The following is a 7,767-nucleotide window of genomic DNA, read 5'->3' as shown; positions in this document are numbered from 1 at the left end:
TAGCATGTGCTCATTAGCCAACCTTTCTGTGATAATTTTTTTCCACAGCTGTGTCCTTTACATTATAACAGGCCTCTGTAACTTTTAACTCTTTTTTCATTGAATGATTTTGGTTGTGTGTGTGTCATCCTGAAAGGATGGGATGCAGACATTCGGTGGACACAGTCAGATCATGTGCTTAAGTGGAGCACAACATCTCAAAGAAGTCAAAAGCAACCTGAATCCTCTGCATCCATAGTCAGAAAGTGGGATCATATTTTTCTTACACCACACAGAAAAAAAACCGTCACACGACAAGGACCAATGAGGGCTCTCCTTCACTGTATAAGAAGTCTTTGATCCTGGCTGGATGCTCCCCCTGACAGTGGCATCTCTTTTTGCTGCAGTAAGTGTGAGCTAATCCCAATAACTTCATATAGCACTTATGTCAAGAAGGAATCCCCAAAGAGGGTAAATTGGAAAAGAAAATGGTCTCGTGCTCTTGACATGCTTTATCTAGAGGTATCTCATATGGAGAGGTTAAGCTGGAAAGGCTTATTATGGCTATAAAATCTAGCAAGGCTCCATGGGCAGATGTCATTGTCATTATTCAAAAATATAGCATCCCAAATCCATAATCCTTTTGAAATATTGCAAATTCAGTGCTTTTCTGAGCGTAAGACAGAAGCATTAGGGTTGTTGTGTTGAGAGACAGGACAGGAAGCTGGACAGAGGACACCTGTCCCTATCACTCAGGGCCCGGATTAAGCCAGGACATGTTGGCCTAAAGCAAAGCCTGAAGATATCTTTCTGTTTGGGAGCCTGCCTGGCAGCAAATCTCCTGGAACCTCTCAGATTAGTACTTCAAATGTGCAGAATTTCAGCGTGGAGGAAATTTGCAACACCCTGGTTCTGAGGCTGGGCCCCAAAGAGGGGAGAAGCACCACCATCCCCTTCAGAGCTCCAGAGATCCAGATGAGGAAGCAAGTGCTGAGCAGTGCCCCAGGAGGACAAAATCCCTCCTCTCAGTTTAGGCTACCACCATAATCAGAAGTGACCTCTCCCCTGTGATGATGGGTGCTGCCTGAGGATAGAGATGAGCCAAAAGATTTCTTAACAAGACCACAGCTGGGTTTGTTTTTACCATCAGTAACCTTTATTGCCCATGTTTCCTTCCTGGCAAGTATGTGACAGCATGAGGTAAGAGCACGAGAAGCAAGCTGAACCTCTGACATGCATGTAGGGACATAGGAATTGCTTAGGAAGCAATTGAAGTTGCATAGGAAGTAACTTCAGGAATACAGTGCAGCATTTCTTATTTATTCACTGTGTATGTGCTGTCGAGGCATCATGCTGGTCTCTGCTTCTTGTTAGCTCTTCAGTGGCACACCAGGTCCCAGCTGGCAGTGGCTAATTGCAATCAGCAGGTGAGAAAGGCAGCATCTTGGCAGCTGAATTGGCTCCAGCTCTGGGACACCTCCTGGAAAATAGAGGGAACCTGGAAAAAGAAAGGGAGAGAACTTAAACCTGGACTTCTGTGAAAAGCGTTAACTGAGAAAGACAGCAACGCACAGGACAAACCACACTTGTTTTTACTGGTAGTTATAATGGAGCAATTCAGTATTAAGAGACAGGAATCTTTGAGCACTCACCTCTAGTGGTTTTTGAGACACAACCTAATATCACTTGATCACTTTGGAGCGTGGCTTTTTTGTAAGATTTTGAGCATCCTTTGTGAGCTCAAAGGTCAATGAGGGCATAAAAAATGTCTTGCAGTTCAAATACGGCCAGAGCCTTGATGTCTGAAAGGTGCCCACTGGCATCAGTGATCCACTTGTGGTCTCAAGTAAGGGGCAGATTTCCACTTCACTGTGGGTATTACTGGGACCTGGGATGCCAAAATCAGCTTGTGGCATGTGTGTGCTCTATGTCCTGTAGCAGTGACTACTTCCAGGTGATCTTGTTTGGTTAAGGAGATCTCTACCACCTCATGAATCAGAACCCATAGCAGAGGAAATGGTGATTAAATCCGTGAGGAGAATTGGCTGCTTTCTTGCCTTGAGAAGTAGATCCTTGAGGGTCAAGGTTGAGGCACAAAAGCTGAGAAACTTGCCAGACAGCAATGTCAGCTTCTTTGTTGATAAATCTGAGATGACTTCCATTTCCATGACTAGCAATATAGTATCTTGACAGGTGCTCAGTTATCACAGCAGTAGGTACGCTATAAGACACAGAAAGCAATGGATGACGGATATATGTTTCACCAGCTCTGCATTTTAGAAGGGTATTGTGAACTCAGGATTCCTCTGTGTGGGCCATTCCTTGCTTGTTTAATCAATGAGAACAAAGATTTCATTTCCACAAAAGGACAACACACTCTCTCCCAACAGAAACCTCACTTAACCTCACATATAGGGATAGCCAGTATACAGGATACGCAGTATTTGCATATCTGCTGAGCAGTTACACATCAGTGAAGTTGTGTAGCTGCTGAAATGAAAAGACACCGAGTAGCCTGGGAAAAATGAGAGAGATACCTGGATTCTTCTAATGCAAGCAGCAGGTCTGTGTGTACTTGTTTGCAATTTTGCCAGTGTTATGAGATCATCAAGGGCAAATTCAACTAGATACAGATCAGTTCATGGGGAGAAAAAACAATTAGTGCTTTATTATCATCCCGTTCATATGCAATTAAAATGGAGTCGATTCTCCTTCAGATAAAGATGCATAAATAACCAGAGACCATTGATTTGGGTGCTGAAGTAGACAAAGGTATGCAGAAAGTCACAAAAGATCACCTGTCAGTTCAGTCACTCAGACTGAGATGCTGCAGGATGAGTTGGCTGGGGCAAGAAGAATGCAATGGGAAACAGCAAGCCAAATGGTAAGATAAGATGTATTCAGCATTTTTTGGTTGTTGTTTCCAGCCTCCATTTTAACTGCTCTGAGTTTACAGATTGATTACAATACATTTCTTCCAAAGAAACATCTGTTTTGTGGGTAACTTTAATCACGTCCTGGTGAATTCCCACGGGAGCTCATCTGTGTTGCCAAGTAATTTTCAGTGAGAGCAAAGATGGTCATGGGACTGTAGCTAGGAGTGCACAAGCGGAAACGATTGTCACAGTCCATTCTGTGCAAATTCAGTGCAACTCTGTTCCTTGCATGGGTAGCTCAGAATAAAGGAAAAGGGTCAAGAACACAGATCACTTTGTCATGAGAATATAGCTAGTACCAGTATATGTGCAATTGCTGACCATCAGCACCATCATGCAATAGTATTGCTGACCACCAGCTGATGTGAAATGGCACAGCACATTTGGTGCCCACTGACTGCACCCCAGCATACAACCCATTAAGCAGCTCGCTGAAGCACTAAGTTCAGATACGCTGGTTTGAGGCAGCTTCTGCTGTTGAAATTGCTGGCAAGTGGCCGGAACCTGGCATTTCTTGGGTCAAACTACATATTGGCCACTTAGCTGATGTCAATTGTCCCAGCAACCACGCACTGCAAAAACAGGCTTCTGCCTGTCTGGGGTAAACAGCGCTAGTGACACTCCTTAAAAATCAAACAACCTGTCTGGTGAAAGCTTTTAGAGCCTTTCACAAGCTGCAAAAGAGCACATAAGTGATCAAAGGCGGTAGGGTGGGTGCGTTATTGTTCTCATTAGAGCATCATCTGCCAATTTATTGCAGCAAGGAGCCAGAAACAGCACAGTCTTCTGTCTGGGAAATAAAACCAAAACAGTGCTATTACCACTTCAGGTACTGAGAGGCTAAGTATTGGGGTGCTGTGGATGTAGCTCTCACTGGAGCCTGGCTGATAGGAGCAAAGGGAGGAGGAGGAGACTGCTGTTGTGGGGAATGCCTGCAGAAGCACAGAACACTGCTGCAGCCACCAGCTCGGCAACCAGATTGTCTGACCATGGAAAAGACATCAGCTCCTCAGGATTTCACTATAGTGTAGAAATGCAGATTCTTGATGGACTTAATTTTTGTGCCTAAAAAGAAATGCATCACTGTCTTAGACACATGCTTCCAGTCACACGTTTATTTGATAAAGAGATTGATTTTTTTTCGCCTCTTCACTTACTTATGGCCTAGATCCTGTCATCTTTGAAAGAAGCAGTTTCTGTAGAAGAGGGTCAAGCATCTCAGCAGCTCTTGAATTAGGAGAAACTCATACTTTCTGTCCATCCACAATCAGCCACCTGACTCCTGTCCTTCTAATGGAAGACTAACAGTTTTGCTGGTGGAAGACATTCTAATGCAGACAATACCATTTATTACTTGAGGGGTAGGGGCCTGTGAGCCATTCATTTTCAACACAATATGTGGCCTAACCACCAGTTCATCCCACGACTTCCAGAAGCCAGCACTTTGGCAGACCCTATGCAATGACAACTGGTGATCCTAATTTTGTTCCTTAACAGACAAGCAGAACAGGCCAGGGAGCACAGGTCACAGCACTGTGAGCAGCTCTGTGTGCCCTCTCCCTCCCTGCTGGCATCAGCTTGTTGTGGGAGCAGTTGCAAATGTAATAATGGAGCCCTGAGATGCTCCGAAGAGCTGTGCATGCTGCACTTGAGGGAGGCTCTTTGGGGGTTGAACTCAATGATATCCAGAAATCCCTTCCAACCCCTATGATTCTATGACTCTTCCCACCCAGGGAGGGGTGGGGAGGCCGTGGCATTTATATGAACAGAAGCAGCTATTCCGCTTCTAAAACAAACCTATTCCACTCCTAAAGCATGAAGTTTGGAAATTTATTACATAAATCAATAAATAAGATAAATACATAAATAAATAGTGTTCACCCTTCTCTGAGATGGACCTGAGATGTTTCAAGATGGACACCTCTCACCTCTTTGCTTTCTCGGCTGGTTTATGTAAAAAGGATGGGCTTGCTGTTCAAGGGGCAGAGTCATTCTGCAGTGTAACACTGCCAAATCAGCTAGAGTCCTCTGGGGAGAGTGAAAGCACTGCCACTCTGGTGTGTGGATCTGATCTTTTATGAAAGCACACACAAATCAGGTAATTACATAATATTCAGATAGCTAGCACTTTCTTTGTATTTAAGTGACTCAGACAAGATCAAGCAGTAAAAGCAGAACATCCTGCTTAAAGCATCTTAGGGATGCAAAGCAATGCCCAAACAAGAAAGCTTAGTTTTCAGCCATATGCTTGAGCCCTGAGCCAAATGAGAAGTACAGATGAGGAGTGCATGGGCTACTCCAGCATCCAGGCCTCCCAGGGCAAAGGAAAGCTAGAAATCTTTGCTTGTGTTTCAAGAGACACATCTATGCTGGAACGTGAACGCAGTGTTTAATAAGCTTACACAAAGTTGTCTTTTATTTCTTGTTCTTTAAGAAGAAGGAAGCTTTTTTTATGTCTAACAATGGCTATAGCCAAGCTGTACAGCTCATGAGGGAACAAGTGAGATGCTATATTATTTCAGCAGAGTAGACATCGCTAATTACCTTCTTGCCTTGTAGAATGTCAATTTAGCAGAAAAAAATAGATCAAGCTATTCTTAAGTACAGTGATTAAAGTGATCAAAGGCTCATAACAGCATGGAGTGCAGCAAGGTTGTAGCTGTGCTCTAAAGCCTACATTTCATGATGGAAGATAACACAAGTCAAGGTGAAATGTAAACATGAACATTTTGCAAATACTCACACTCAGTTCCAAAAATCATCCAAAATGTGGACTTTTGAATTTAATAACAGATTCAAATCTCAAAGCTTTGGGTTTTTTGTTTGTTTGTTTGTTTGTTTGTTTGTCTGTTTTTCCCAAAGAAGAGCATAGCTTGTAGTGGGAGATATTCTTTCTTCTGACCTTTGATCGTCATTTTGCCATCATTCCACAGACATTAATATTCACAAATATAAGGAAATCTTGCATGCTTTAAAAGACCTGGAACAACTTCTCTGTCAGCATTCAAACCAGACTTCAGATTTTCCTGAAGCTTATGCAGCCATCCACCTATCTAACTGGGATAGAAGGATGGATCCTACTGCTTCACTATTTTTAACATTTGTCTTCACCATATTACTATGTGGACTGAATACTAAGTACCTCATGCAGAAATGAGAAATAAACCCACAGGAAAGTCAAAGCCTGGACTCTTCAGAACTTTCTTCTTCTGTACATGCAATACAGGAGGGTGATCTATTCAGGCTCCTAGCTCTCTTCACTGGCCCTCAAAGCAACCCATCTTCCCAATTAAGACAGTGCTTCTCTCATAGGAATTCCACAGAGACATCAAGAATTGGGTGGAATAAACCCAGATAAAAGTGACTTGTCCAATGTCACGTGGGGAGCCCATGGTAGGATCAAGAGGTACCCTGTTTCCTTGGCTCCTAAGTTATTCCATTATGTTCAGATTATTTTGTTGGTTTGACTCCTTCCTGAACAAACTGGCAGATGAGTTTCTTTTCGAAATTTATGAAAGATCTGCAGGGAATAAACAGATGAAAATCATGAGGAATGACAGCATCCTGTACAGCCTATGGCAACAGGAGAACCTATGTTAAGTTTGATAGGCTTGGAATTAAAGCTGTGAACCCCCCCCCCCAAAAGATAATTTCCTGATTTCATAAAGAAATCTCCCAGATGAAAATAGTTTTGACTGAGATCATTTATCTGAGCAAATGGAGTCTAATAAGTACTCAGAGGACGTAAGTCAGATCCCTCCAGACACTGTTGCATTAGTTTACAGCAGGACTAAATTTGACCCAACCCATCTAACAGGATGTTTGCTAATCAAAATGTCTTTGAGGAATTTTAAATGATTGCTTCTGCTCTTGACCATGTGTTTCCTCAACAGATGAAGGGGGCAATTCCACAAAATCTTCACAGAGATTACTGAGTACTCGGCAGAAGACAAGACTGACTGGTGAAATATATGCAGGTGTTGTCTTCGGCATCCCCATAAACTGTTACAAGACAGAAACTCACTTAGACTCTGAAACTGAGCAAAATCAAAACTTGAGATGCAGTAACATAACCACTTGTACAGAAAGGGAGACTGCAGAGAAATCGGAAATGAGTAATTTTAGAATCTGTTTGTTAACAGAAAGAACTGTTTTGCTCATTTCCATTTTCTGTCCTGGAAGAGATAATCCTCCAGTCTTTCATTTCTTACGTAGAAACTCTTCTTTGTAAGATATAGGTGACATTCCTAGCACACCTCAGTTGATTGTGGAGTCAATCCTGTTGTTCATAAAGACCTTCATCTTCAGGACGTATGTGCTAAGGTAACAGAAACACTGCTGAATTCTCACTGTCTACTACTGTGGGAGCTCCAGGTTCTCTGTGTAACAAAAGTACTGGAAATATTAGAAAACTTGAGAGGAGTTAATATTTTGGGTGTAAAGGAGAGGATGGGGGCTGGAATCAGTTCTCCAATTTCCTCCCTGTCTGATACACACTTGGCAATTAATTGAGAATCATGAGAATTCTTCCTTTTCCTTGACAACTGTTACAGGCAGAGGCACTATTAGGGATATGTAGGGATATGCAGACATACATGTTTTTGGCATTTTGATAAAGCGTCTCCATTGCTTGCTGTTCTGCTACCAAGAAAGGGAGGGCAATTTTATTTTTCCTGTATGTTAGATTACAATTCCTGGAACCCCAGTTCCCCTCCCATTTCCCTTTTTCCTTTCCTGGCTTCTTTCCCCTGGGATTTGACAAAACCAGCCTTAGACTCTGGGTTGCCCTTAAAATCCCTTCTCCTGCTGCCTCTGTTTGCATTTGGAATATATGGTGGTCCACAGTAGCCAT

General features: G+C 42.8%; 1 long non-coding RNA gene across 1 annotated transcript in view; it reads right to left on the bottom strand.

The window, feature by feature from the left end:
• Positions 1–1,146: 1,146 nt before the first annotated feature.
• Positions 1,147–7,767, bottom strand: part of LOC122178131 — a 45,232-nt gene continuing 38,611 nt past the window's right edge. The window contains exon 4 of the long non-coding RNA XR_006178237.1: positions 1,147–1,477. This is a non-coding gene — a long non-coding RNA (uncharacterized LOC122178131). The remainder of the gene's footprint in view (positions 1,478–7,767) is intronic.

Source organism: Lagopus leucura, unplaced genomic scaffold (assembly GCF_019238085.1).
Source record: "Lagopus leucura isolate 7727_CA_CO unplaced genomic scaffold, USGS_WTPT01 Super-Scaffold_100001, whole genome shotgun sequence".
Classification (NCBI taxonomy): domain Eukaryota; kingdom Metazoa; phylum Chordata; class Aves; order Galliformes; family Phasianidae; genus Lagopus; species Lagopus leucura.
Note: the sequence above shows the minus strand (reverse complement) of the source record. Positions and strands in the feature narration are given on the sequence as shown.